Source organism: Lissotriton vulgaris, chromosome 11, assembly GCF_964263255.1.
Source record: "Lissotriton vulgaris chromosome 11, aLisVul1.2, whole genome shotgun sequence".
Lineage (NCBI taxonomy): Eukaryota > Metazoa > Chordata > Amphibia > Caudata > Salamandridae > Lissotriton > Lissotriton vulgaris.
The window spans coordinates 607,772,225-607,785,806 of record NC_141699.1 but is presented as its reverse complement, the minus strand read 5'-3'; the positions used below and the strand labels follow the sequence as shown (position 1 = coordinate 607,785,806).

General features: G+C 48.9%; 1 protein-coding gene across 1 annotated transcript in view; it reads right to left on the bottom strand.

Moving 5' to 3' along the window:
- The window catches only part of PLS1 (plastin 1), a 637,640-nt gene extending 631,617 nt beyond the window's left edge, over positions 1-6,023 (bottom strand). The window contains exon 1 of the mRNA XM_086943716.1: positions 5,730-6,023. The gene's annotated coding sequence lies outside the window, so the exon portion shown is untranslated. The remainder of the gene's footprint in view (positions 1-5,729) is intronic.
- Between the last annotated feature and the right edge of the window lie 7,559 nt (positions 6,024-13,582).

Here is a 13,582-nt window from a genome sequence, read left to right as displayed (position 1 = left end):
AATTTAATAAATAAAACATACCTGATATAAATTACTATCTCTTCGACGTGTATGTACTTTTTGTTTTAATCGCTTTCTATTCTGATCCTCGCCCCGGGAAGTTCACAGATACTCCCTTCTCCTCCACCTCGCCCATGGCCGGGTCACGAGCCTGAAAGTGGCAAAGGCGGGTCTTGGTCAGATGCAGGAGCATGACTGCAACCGGAGGAGAGGCTGCGGCGTGTGTGCTACGGAGGTGGGGAGAGATTAACGGAGGGCTGCCTGATATCGTCCGGTTTGCGCTATTAAAACACGCATTTGCAATACAATATGTTAGAATGCAGATTGGTACGGGCTGCCGTAAACATAAAGCTTTGTGCACCACATACACATTAAAAGTAACATTTTTGTGGCGCACGCGACAAAGACAAAGCGTGGCAGCTTTATGTGCTGTAGTTTTACAAATATAATAAAAACAATTCACAAAATATGTACTGTAGACGGGCTATATCAATATGCTGCCTGCTATTATTAAACGTGAAGGCATTGGGGAAAGGCGTGCCGCTATCAATATGAAATGTTAGCTTGCAGTGCAGAAGAAAAATGCTTTGTCATGGACAGCAAAAGAAAGCCTAAAAGCCCTTTGCTCGGAAAAGCAAAAAAAAACATTTCCAACATGTGGGCTTTTGTAAACACATAATAACGCAAATGTTAAAAAGCCGAAAACGAAGGGGCCTTTTGTGCCCGGAGCAAGATATGCATACATGAAAGACAAGTCACGTTTAAAGTATTCGCACGGGTGTCTCTGTACGTGACGTGGGCTGCGCATAACCAAAAGCTACGGAAATAATAAGCAAAAACAAAGGTGATTGGCCCATGCTGCCGTTTTTGCTGGGGTGCACGACGCACCGTGCAGTTAAAATGATAGCGGACCAGAGAGGGAGCATGTCTTAAAGGAGTTCTGCCTCCTGATTGGCTGTTTAAATAAACACATAATAGAAACCTGTGGTGCGCGTGCACCACAGAGGAGCCGACGCGGGAATCAAAACCAGTGGTGAGCGCGCACCAGAGGAGCGGGGGTAAGGGAGCGCGAAGACGCCGAGATGAGGTAGGGGATGTGTGTGTAAGCGCCGGGGGTTCTCTGTGTATGTGTGTGCGTGCGTGTGTGTGTGTATGCTGGGGGGGGCGGGGGGGGCTTTATATGTGTTGTGAAGAGCCTGCCGGAATCGGAGCGCGTGTTGACGCGCGTGACCTGATCCGATTCCGGCAGGCTGCTGCGTGCCCGTGCCAGTCTCTTGTCCTCTCCCATTTAGCCCTTGAAAGCCTGAATGATTACAATAGTCTCGCTTTGCGACTGCAGGCCTTTGGCCTGCAATCGCAGGCGCGAGACCTAAAAAGGCTGAGATGTCGAAACGCTGTGCAGATGCAGCCAAACGAGAAAGTACTCAGAAGCAAATGGTTAGCAAAATCGACGAGGCCTCAGCCGCCAACAAACAAAAAGGCTCATATGGAGAACAGAGGCGGGAAACTAAATGGACAGGCAAACAAACGGGGCGCCCTGCCGCTGAAAGCAAATTCTCATGTTATAGGTGTGGCAGCTCAGCGCACTCCGCTCAGGACAAGCGTTGCCCAGCGTTTCGCGCCAAATGCACATTCTGCAGCCTGGTCGGCCATTTTGAAAAAGTTTGCCGCAGAAAGGGAAAGAAGTCCACGGTCAAGTGCGTGGAATCCGCCACGTCTGAACCCAGTAAGGAAGACAATCAAGAAGATGGCGAAATGGTACTATGCATTGAAGATCAGGTACTGGATGTGGCAGGTAAACGCAGGGATAAGCCTCGCACGGACATGCTCATCGGAGGAGTGAAGGTACATGTAGCAGTCGATTCAGGCTCCCCTTGGACGATCGTGCAAAGAACCATATGGGACGAAGACTTCGCACCCGTGGTGGGGCCTGATCTGCGGCGCCGGACATCCGTGCAGTCTCATACACCGAGAACGCTGTTCCCATGGTGGGATGTCGAGACTTCAAGTTTGAATTCAGAGGGAGATCAGCCACCTGCACATTGTATGTAGCAGAGAAGGGGCCTTCGGTACTCGGATGGAGGGATGCAGGAGACCCAGGAATTGTACTAAATCCAGGGGGCAAAGAACAAATCCTTTTGACGGACGAATGGCCACTCACCAACGGTGAAGAATGGAAAGCAGCCTACCCAAAGGTGTTCGGAGGAACAGTCGGGAAACTGGACAAGTTTGTCCACAAAATGGCACTCAAGGAGGGGGCTATACCTGTGACGCACAAAGTCAGGAACATCCCGATTTCCACCAGTGAAGCAGTGCAAAAGGAACTTCAGAGACTGGAACAACAAGGCATCATAGAACCGGTGGATAGTTCGGAGTGGCTGTCCCCCTTAGTCCTTGCCAAGAAGCCCAACGGGAAGGTTCGTCTCTGCGTGGACCTTCGCGAACTCAACAAATGCCTCATCGTAGAGAAGTTTCCACTGCCTAGAATCGAGGAGATGCTCACGAGAACCAAAGGTATCAGTCATTTCTCCACCACTGATCTCACGTCAGCGTACCACCAAATCGACTTACATCCGACTAGTAGGAAGTACACTTCCTTCATCACACCCTTTGGGTGTTATCAATTCCGCCGCATGCCCTTTGGTCTTGCATCTGCAGCAGCGGTCTTTCAAAAGTTGATGCACCGGTTGTTCAAGGACATCCCAGGAGTACAGTATTTCCAGGATGATATACTGGTAATGGGATCCACCAAGGGAGACCATGACAGTAAGCTAACCAGAGTCCTCGGAGTGTTGCAGGACAGAGGCCTAACGGCTGAATGGAGCAAATGCAAAATAGGGATGTCCTCCGTCACGTACCTGGGACACGAGATCGGCATACATGGCATATCTCCCAAGGCACAGAACGTGAGAGCTATCAAAGAAGCCAAGGCCCCGAGTTCCAAGGAGGAAGTACGATCATTCCTTGGAATGGCCGAGTACTATAGCAAATTTGTGAGACACTTTGCCACCAAAACATATAAGATGCGGCAGCTCATCAGAGACAAGGCGAAGTTTGAGTGGGACAAGGAGGCACAAAGCGAATTTGAGACAGTAAAAACCTGCATCAGCGAAGCAATCCCGTTGCAAGGCTACGTTCCCTCAGGCAACACCATCTTGACGACCGACGCAAGCGACAAAGGCTTAGGTGCGGTATTAGCGAGAGAGAGAAGACGGATCCGTAGAAACCATCAGTTTCGCTTCACGTGCTCTCTCCCCGACGGAACAAAGATACAGTGTGATTGAAAAAGAAATGCTGGCGGTCACCTGGGCGATGGGCAAGTTCCGACAGTTCATCTGGGGCACCAGGTTCAAGCTCCAAGCGGATCACAAACCCCTGGTCAAAGTCCTGACGTCCTCTGGCCACGACACAGCGACCCCACGCATAGCTTCTGGACTACACGTATGATGTCAAATACCTACCAGGTACTCAGAACAGAGTTGCCGATTACCTCAGCAGGGCTTCGGCCATGGAGGAGGCTCCTGAGAGTGCTCCGGACAATGAGGAGATGGTGGCAAGCATGGAAGACAATGAAATGACCATCAGCCGACAAGAGTGGGCGACTGCCTATGAACAAGATGCGGAGAAGTCGGAAGTTAAACAACACCTCACTTCAGGATGGCCAGAAAAAAGGAGGCTCTCAGAAGGAATGAGGAAATTCTACGAAATGAGAGAAGAACTGTCCCTGAGTGATTCAGGAGTCTTTCTATACAGAGGAGAAAGAGTAGTCCCACCGGAAGCCCTGATACCCAAGCTCTTGAAACAACTGCATGAAGGGCATCTGGGTATAGTAAAGACCAAGGCGCGAGTAAAGCTAATGTATTGGTGGCCCGGTATGGACGTCCAAATAGAAAGGCACGTGAGAGAATGTGAACAATGCCAAGGAGCGGACAAAATACTCCGACCTCTCAGACCAGCGTTAGGGAAGTTCGAGAACCCTCAAAACCCTTGGGAAAACCTGGCTATTGATATACTGGGACCCGTACTGGATAATAGAGGAGTAAACAAATATCTGTGTGTAGTTGTGGACAAATATTCCAAATGGCCGGAAGTCGACATACAAGAATCAATGGACACGGAAACAGTGCTGAAGTTCTTGACATCATTGTTCTTAAGGGAAGGGATTCCCAAAACTATACTTAGTGACAACGGACCCCAGTTTGTCTCCGACAAATGGGCAAGGTTCATGAAGAGAAATGGGATTGAGTCGAAACACACAGCTATCTACCACCCGGCGTGTAATGGCCAAGTGGAGCGGTTCAACCGCGTGCTAATGGGCTCCATACAGGCAGCGATCTCGCAAGGAAAAGACTGGGAGACCGAAGTTCAGAGCATGCTTTGGACGTATAGTATCACCCCCACGGTGGTGGGGTACAGCCCCTTCCTAGTGTTGAGAGGCCGACACCCGTTCACCCGGGACAATGTGATATGGAAGGAAAAAACCATAACCAGCAAGTGGTCCCCGGCGGTAGTCCAGCACAAGCTAGAGAAGGCCCAAAGGATATATGCAGCCCATTACAACCGACGGCGCAACGCAAAGGAAACAGAACTAGAAGAAGGAGAATGGGTCAGGGTCAGGCTTCCAACAATGCAAAAGAAGGGAGAGAGCAAGTATAGCCAACCCTTACAAGTCCAAGAAGTGCGAGGCAGAGCTGCTCTCCTCAGTGACGGCAAGGTGTGGTCCCAAGACCGCATGGCACGAGTCAACAGGATTGTAACGTGGCCCAAGTCAGAGGAGGAGGAAATGCCCATTGGGGCGGGAGAAGATAGGCCCCCCGAGAGGGAAAACAGGAATGCACACTCTGAAGATGGAGCAGAAGGGGGAGAAGGAGAAACACGAAACACAGAGTCAACTTTGCCTTCTAGATACAAAGACTTTGATATGAGTGGACATTAAATTATGGACTACAACTGTAACCTTCTTTTATATAAAAAGGGGGAGATATGTGGAGTTGCGCTCTAGTCTACGAGCGTGAACGCGATGACGCGTCACGCTGTCGGCGAGAGCGGAACTGGCGCGCATGCGCAGCAGAGGAAAAAGAAGAGCGCGAAACGCTCGGTCGGCAGTTAGCGACCGGAGCCCTTTCATGATAGACGCTCGGCGCTCTAATTATTGCAGCTGCAGTTGTATTGTGGAATAAAGCTGTTCCCAACATACAGAGTCTCAGAGTGCTGTGTGGGGGCGTAAGAAGGAACATCATAGGGGGGGTGGAGATGTGGGAGGGACAGGAAGGCGGAGCGGGGAGACAGGAAAGGGGCAGACTAGAGTAGGGACGGATAGGGAATGGTCGCAGCAATAAAGCTTCTAAATAGAATCACTGAGTACGAGTTTTATTCAGGTATAACGACTCTACACTTGCAAGTGCTCAATGTTTTTGTAAAGATGTATTCTGTACTTGTATCACCCTATTCGTGCTGTCTTTTCGTATCTTATAATCTTGAATGTATCTCTAACTTGCTATTATGTAACGTTAACCAGGAGTACCTATAAGTAGTTGTACCTACTTCCATACTACTGTCATTCCTTTGTTCATTTGTAAGGCGCACTGATACCTCTGGGTAAAGTTTGCGCTATATAAAAATGCATAAATAAGTAAACATTTAAATACATAAATTAAAAACCGCCCACTGCCTTACATGTCATCTCGTTCCGGGAACCAGAACCTTTCCAAGATGGCGGCCACACTAACCTGCATGGAGAAGGATCTGCCTGTGCGCTCCAGTCCTCTGTCGGTGTCCATGCGCGAGACTGCGAGACCTCTTGCGACCCTTCTCCGGGGTGTGAGCCCAGATCTTGTTGGTGTTTCTTAAGGGTGGAACGTATATCTGGATAGCGCAACCTGCAGCAAGGGTCTGTTGCTATAAATGTCTGGCCGTGAGGTGCTGGTGCTTTTGGTGTCCTCCTCAAGGTCCCGGCTGGGCTGCGAGCTGTCACCTAAGAAGAGCGCACCTGTACTACCTGGGCAGGGAGCTCTTTGATGAGCACTTCTCTCAACCACTAATATTGCCGCTATATAGTACAGGTCTGATAACGGATTTTCAGTGCTTCCTGATTGGCCCATCGTATAATACACCTCACCACCTGCGATCATGTAGACTATCCGCATGGTTACTGAAGACGCCAATTAGGGGGCGGGTTTGGTAGTTATGCAGTGCGTCACATGTAAATACCATTCATCACCATCTGTTTGTGTTGGGCTCCTAGTAGAAGGTGAGGTGGCACAAGAGAGCAAAGGTACAGGAACTGTTTCAAAAGTGCGTCACCTAATTAAAGCCATAAGGTAGTACAAAATCCAAATGTCACTTAAAGAGTAAATGTACTAAATGAGTGATTGCGTGCGAGAGTAGCACAAGATCCCGTAGTGCGTTTTAGAGCATATGTTCAAAAAAAGATTGCTAAAAATGGAGTGACAGGGCTTCGTACTTTATTAGTAATACATTCTTCACAGTATTGAACTCTGTGCAGCTAAAATAGCTGACAAATCACTGAAATGGTTTTTAGCACAGATCTATTATCTACTAAAAATGTTGGACATGACTTCGTTCGCAAAAATGACTCATTCTTAAGGTAGGCGTTAATAAAGAGACATTTTTTATTAATTTCTTCTAACTTTTCCAACATTGCTTCACTGGTCAGCACACATTAAATGAGAAAAGTTTTAAAGCATGTCTAGGCACAGTATTTTGTACCAGAAGGGTAAAACCTATGATAGACATCCCTCTCACACCTAGATGTGAGCGTGTGGCTCTAGCTGTGCGCCACTGCTATGAAAGAGAGCAGCAGAGCCGTTTCTTATTTGATATGTCTCGTACCTAGAATCATATTTCCTCCTGAGGCGGAAGCCGGGAGTTCGTGTGTGCTCTTTTTTTAATCATTGTATGTCACTAAATACTGTGTTTTTTAACTGCTGCACTTACCTAAATCCCTGGCACCTTTCAGGACTTCACCCTTAACTCGACCGCGCAGCGGAGCTAACGCTGTTGCGGTAACGTAAAATTTGAAAAATATCTTGCCGCCATTGACGGCGTGCGACGAGGCCACGCCCACTTTGAGGCCACGCCCCCCGCCCATCTCTCTTTCCCTGATAATCATGTGCATTCACCGGACGCGCAGCGGACGGGCGCAGCGGGCACGCTGTTTGCGCGCCGAAGGCGCGCCTAAGGCAAGCCCGTCATCGCCTCTCGCCGGTCCCCCTGCTCAAATTACACGGACGGCATACCACTACGATAAAGACTATCTCCTGGCACTTAACCCGGGCCAACGCTGTGAAAAGCTAGTGGGCTGCAATGGACAGACTGATCTACACTGTAAATCCTGTAATTTAGTGATACCTAAGCCGAGCCTACCTCGACACAAAGCCAGCAGGAGAAAACATACTCCGCTCACGATTCTTCAGCTTAATGTCAGGTCCCTGGTAAAGCACCACCCTGAGGTCAATACTCTATTGACCGATGAGAACCCAGACATTCTGTTCCTGAGCGAAACCTGGCTCAAGGATGAGCTAACCAGCATCCCAAACCTTACGCTGCCGGATGGATTCTCTATGATATCCATCAATAGAGACTCTAGGGGAGGCGGCATTGCCGTTATCTACAGAACGCTATACTCGTGCTCCTTTCTGAAGGAAGACATCACGGGATGTGAGTGCGCCCGCTTCAAAATCACCACTAGCCCTCATTTCTCCCTCTCAGGCCTTTTTATCTACCGACCCCCGGGGCCCACCTCCAAATTTATGGAGGAACTCTTAGAGGTAGCCCACGCTCTGGTTATTAGCTCCGCCAACTTTACTATTTTGGGAGACCTAAATCTCCACTTTGATTCCACTTCGGATCCTACCATCAGTAATCTCCTGGCGGACCTAACAGCCCTACAATTGATCCCTCTTATACAGTCCTCTACACACTCTGTTGGTCACCTACTCGACCCTGTTTTCTCCAATATCCTGGAAGCCAGAGCTGATCCACCCAAACCTATGGGTTGGACTGACCACTTCCTCATCAAATTTGTGATATCAGCTGATATCCAATCCAACAAGGATTCGGCTCCATCCTGTCTTAAACGGCCCTGGCATAAACTCCAAAATAAAGATCTCTCCGCTATCTTAGGAGAACCTAACCCCGTAACCACTAATGACATCAATACGTCTTATGCCTCCTTTCAGGACTGGATCACTAAAGGACTCGACGCCCTCATACCTGCCAAATGGACTAGAGGACGCAGCACCCCCTCCAATCCATGGTATGATGAAAATCTGAAACTTCTTAGAAAGGAATGCAAAGTAGCTGAATGTAACTGGAGAAAGGACTATAAGGACAAGGATAAAGCTTTCTACCTGTCCAAACTTAAATCTTATCATAAAGCTATACGCGCGGCCCGCGCATCCTTCTATGCCAAGGAAATCGACTCCAGCTCCAACCCTACGAAAACCATTTTTAAACTGGTTCAAAAGCTGCAAAACTGTGGCAATCCTGCCCCGGGTATCTCTTCCACTCAGCAGTGTGAGGACCTCGCCACCTTCTTTATTGAAAAGGTGAGGAAAATTTATAACACCTTCTCACAGAATCCTTCTGACCTCACTAGTTCCTCCAACTCCTCCTTTATAGGCACCAGACTTACTTGTTTACCTGCAATCTCCCACAAGGATCTAGCTAAACTCTGTAGAAAGGTGAAATCCGGTGCCCCTTCAGATCCCATGAGACCGGCTCAATTTCTAGAGGCTCTAGACTTCTTTCTTCCATCCCTGGCCACACTCCTCAACCTCTCCTTCTCCTCGGCAACCGTTCCCACATGCTGGAAACAAGCATGGGTCACCCCCATTATTAAAAAGCCGACCCTGGACCCCACAAAGCCGGAGAATTATAGGCCCATCTCGCTGCTCCCCTGGGTGTCCAAATTAGCAGAAGCCCATGCTAACACCGTACTATCAGACCACATGGCCCAAAACAACATCTTGGACCCTTCCCAACACGGGTTCAGGCCAGGGCATAGTACGGAGTCTGCCCTTCTATCCACCACCGAACATCTTCGAAGGGTACTAGATGCCGGTCAAAGTGCTGCGCTGATACTACTTGATCTCAGCGCAGCCTTTGACACGGTTTCCCATAATATCCTGCTGAGTCGCTTGGAAAACATAGGGATCAGTGGCCTGGCCCTCGAATGGTTCCGCTCGTTCCTATCGAACAGATCCTTCCGTGTCTCAGCACCCCCGTTCACCTCCCGATCACACTCTATCGGCCAAGGAGTCCCGTAGGGTTCGGCTCTCAGTCCATCCCTTTTTAACCTGTACGTGCAGCCTCTCGCGGCAGTGGCTAGAGAATGGGACCTCACGCTGGTGTCGTACGCCGACGACACACAGCTGGTAATTACCCTCACGAGGCCCCCTCAACTTCTGCCACGAGATTCAGGGATGGACTGGCCGCAGTCGCCCACTGGATGACGGGTAACTGCTTACAATTGAACGCAGGGAAAACCGAGGTGCTGCTCCTGGGTAAGAACCCCAGCTGTTGGAGTGACCATTGGTGGCCCCCCTTGCTGGGCCCCAGCCCTCCCTCTAAAGCTCTGGTAAAAAACCTGGGAGTTTTGTTTGTTATGAAGAAGTTTCTGGTGCCAGTAGTACTGAAATTTTGTAAGCGCCAGTTATGTCCGGGCGGCACGCATTCCGTTAATGTTAAAGACCAGCGTATTTTGGGGTTACAGTGTGTTCGTGGGATGGGTTTTGGGTAGACATCTTCCTGTCACAACCACCCCCCCTTTTGTCAGTTCCTCCGTGGCTTGCTTTTCTTGCAACCACTTTGTTCTGCTACACTTTCCTACATGAGCTTTGCCTCTCCATGAGTGGCCGTTTGGTCCGGCGAGAAGTGTCAGGGCAGAACTTCGACCAATGCTCAAGGGGTCGGTTTGGGAAAATATCTGTTACACTTGTCAATTTTATCTCAACAAGTTGCCTATTGATAGCTAAAGTGGCGGTGGGCTAGGTCTTCACAGCAGTCAGAACATTTCAGTGCGCTTTATGGGTTTGGAAGGTATTTCTGTTTAGGTTTTCGGTGCAAATACCGGGTTCGAGTCTTATACTGACGCTCCGCAGCACACTGCAGTCCATAGTCATGTACTCACTCTTATTTTGCCTTTATATAGCGCTGACTTTACTCGATGGTGTCAGAGCGCTTCTCAATAGGAACAGAACTGTTACATGAGAGCACTATAAGTGAACACCTTCAAAGGCAAACAAAGTTACATGAAGGAAAGTGACAAACGTGAACAAACAATACAAGAAGTGGCAGAGGGTGCATTATAGGAGGGATACGTGTAATGAGTGCAAGTTACATAAGCGTACAATGTACAAGTAGAGGTACAATACTGGAATACATGGCAGGCAGTCTAACACAAGAACAAACGTTCCGTAGGCAATTGTGGCACTGGGGCAAGTACCGGAAGGAAAAACAATGTTAAGAGGTAGCAAACAGTGTGTTCAAGAGAAAAGTGATGTGTACATGTCACAAACAAGTTACAAACACAGGTAGAAGGCTATTACTGCAATATATGGCACACTCTCAAACCACAAGAACCCTCTGGGAAGACACATCAAGAGTCAAGGAGAATAGAACTTGCTGCAATAAAAGGTCTTCCTTCGGATAATAGAGAGGGCATAAATTGAATTTGGAAGTGTCCTTAAAGGAGGAGAACTTTGAGGTCAGTTTGAAGGCCTGGGTAGAATGACCTGCCCACCCATTCTATGGGTAGAATGGTAAGGGGGCGAGTCAAGATGTGACTAAATCACACACACCAATGTGCAATGGTCATTCCAGACTTCCCATTTGTATAAGTGACTTAGTAGCAAGACACAACACTACACTACTGCCTCTGCCGCTGGAGGTACGCAAATGCTTGCCCCACCCAACTCCCTACGAGTATTAATAGGGACATATTAGTTCTCGTTGCTGACAATCAGGCTTGGCCTTGGTAACGTGGGGGGCATTGATAGCCCCTGTCTCATTCTATAGAATATATATTGGTGTATGAGGGGGACAGGGCTTCAAATGGATGTTATATATCTCAAATGCAGGAACCGCAGTGGAGATTCGCCCCACTCACATGGGGGCCACCGGACCTATCAACAGTTAGAAGGTTCATAGCACACTGGGGGCAGCGAGCTAGGGTCTGGGACTCCCAGGTTCTCCCTAGGAGTCATTACTGACCGGCTGCGGGGTGCGCAGGTTACGCCCCTTAGAAGTAATACATTGGTAGTCAACTGGTGAGTCTGAGCAGAGCAGGTAGCTCCTGTGCAATAATTGGATGTTTTCCCCGTGAAACAACTGATGAGGCTGGGCAATTTGCTGATTTGCTGGGCATTATTGGGGGTACTCTCAGTAAGCAGTGCCAGAGGTGGGCTAATCTTGCATCCTCTGTGACATAATTAAAATGTGTTTCTTTAAACTATTGGGGTGTCTGGGCATATCATGCATCCCATGTGCATCAATGGATTGTTTTCTTTGTACATCAACTGGTTCGCAAGTAAGGGGCTCTGAGTCTGGCGATCAAGTTAGCAATAGGTTTACCGGTCAATGCTGGTTAGGGGCTGTTTTCATGTATTTGTGCTCTCTTCCAGAAAAGCACGGTTTCATTTTGTAATGGTCTAACCACGCCTAGCAGACCTGCCTGCCAGGGCTTGGAGCAGGTACAGGGGAAGAACACACTGGGGCCAGTGTGTGGGGTTCTGGGTCAGCACGTCCAGGATTGGAGTGTAACCTTTTCCTTAATTTCAGGACAATCGGATCAAGTACACAGGCACCACTCTGAGAAGGACAGGTGGGAACGGAAGCAGGAATTGCCAGGGTGTGCTCCAGGCCAGGAGCCTGAATGCTGTTCCTGGAAGTGCTCTCGGGGGTCTAGGTGACCACTCAGTTCAGACTTCTTGCAGGGAGGAAGTAGCCTAAGCACGCTGGGTAGCCCTGTTGATTAGTTGGGCCTGCACAAGCCACACATATACCTCTTATATATTTGGCCCACACTGAGACTTTCTCTTAAGTTGCATCAAATAATCACCCGTTTCTTTACGCAGGCACATTGGCACTAAGGTGATGCGTGAGCAATCTGCACTGAATTGGGGCCTGGCTTAGTCGCACATACCTTCTACAGCCTGACCTCACTAAGACCATTCAAGTCTGGCTCCGCATCGGGTGTGGCTGATACAACAATGCCTCTATCTGGCTCCATCTCACTGGGCACAGGTTGGTGCGTTTATGGCCAGGTTGGCGTTTGGGTTGGCTTATTTTCTGGAAGGGTCCCGAGGTTGGCAGGCAAAATTTTAACTGACAAATTCAACAACTAGGGTTGACCTTGGCTAGGTCCACTGGTAAGCTTTTACCTAGACAGTATTTTATTTGGTGGTTATTCAGGCTAAAGTAGGTTTTCCTTTTGCAGTGTTCACATGCCAGGAAGTAGAGTGAGGAAGTAATAGTTCCCCTAGTTGCACAACATGTATATGCAGTTGTTTAGGCTGCTTTTTAAAAGCTTCATAGGATCCAACGAAGGCCAGGAAAAGGGGGACGACTTGTACAAGTGACAAACATGAGGAGATTCTCTATACAGTGTTAAAAGGGAGGTTGCCTATACGAAACTAAAACTGGCCTTATACGCAAGATGGAGAAGCTTGCGGCCAGGCAGTGGGCTGTCCAACTAATGTGATATGTTAGTTTCTTAGGTCCAACGAGTGCCCTATCGGGATAACTGGTCAAGAGACAGGCATTAATAGTTACCCGGAACGGTGTACTAGAAGGGTGATGGCCTAAGACGCATGTTGGAGACAATTTGTGCCATGCCTAAGAGGTAAGCTTTGTATTGTAGGGATGGGATGCCAAGGGAGGTAGCTTGGTCGGCCTACACAGGCAGGTGATTTTCGCAGTGGCTTAGCTAAGCTTGCGGCCAGGCAGGAACCTGCACAACCAAGGTGACCTCATTAAAGGCAAGCACGCACCAAGTGATAGATGCTCAAGTCCATTCAAGACAGACAATAACACCTGGCAAATTCCAGGGAGCTAGGCAGTGGTGGTAGCTGCCAGTTAAATTGTGGGTTGCAGTGCGAGAACAGGAGGAGAACGTGGGGTCAACATATTGTGGCTACAAGGTTCGTAGAAGGTTGTTTTGGTGGTCCGACTGCCCATAAAAGGGTCAAGTGTTTGCGTTCATATGGATCCCCCTTTCTACGACAAGGATACATGGAAACCCGTTTCTATGTCACTTATCCCAAGGCAGGATAGTCCCCAGGTTGGAAATGGCCATTGTTGCGCCTCGCCAGGACAGGGATAGCTGCTCACACTAGCTGGAGCCTTTTTAAGGAGAAAAGGTTAGTAACATAGAAGGGGTGTGCTGGGCCCTAGCCCCCCTCACAAAGTCAGCGGTTGATTTCAGGCTGTTAGGTGTCTTTGAGGGACGGGCTAGGGCATTTAGAGCTGAAATGTGTGAAACAGATTTGGCAGGGATACAGAGTGGTCCCAGCGAATCCACTAAAAAGGACTATAGCGAAACTAGTGACACACCAGCTGG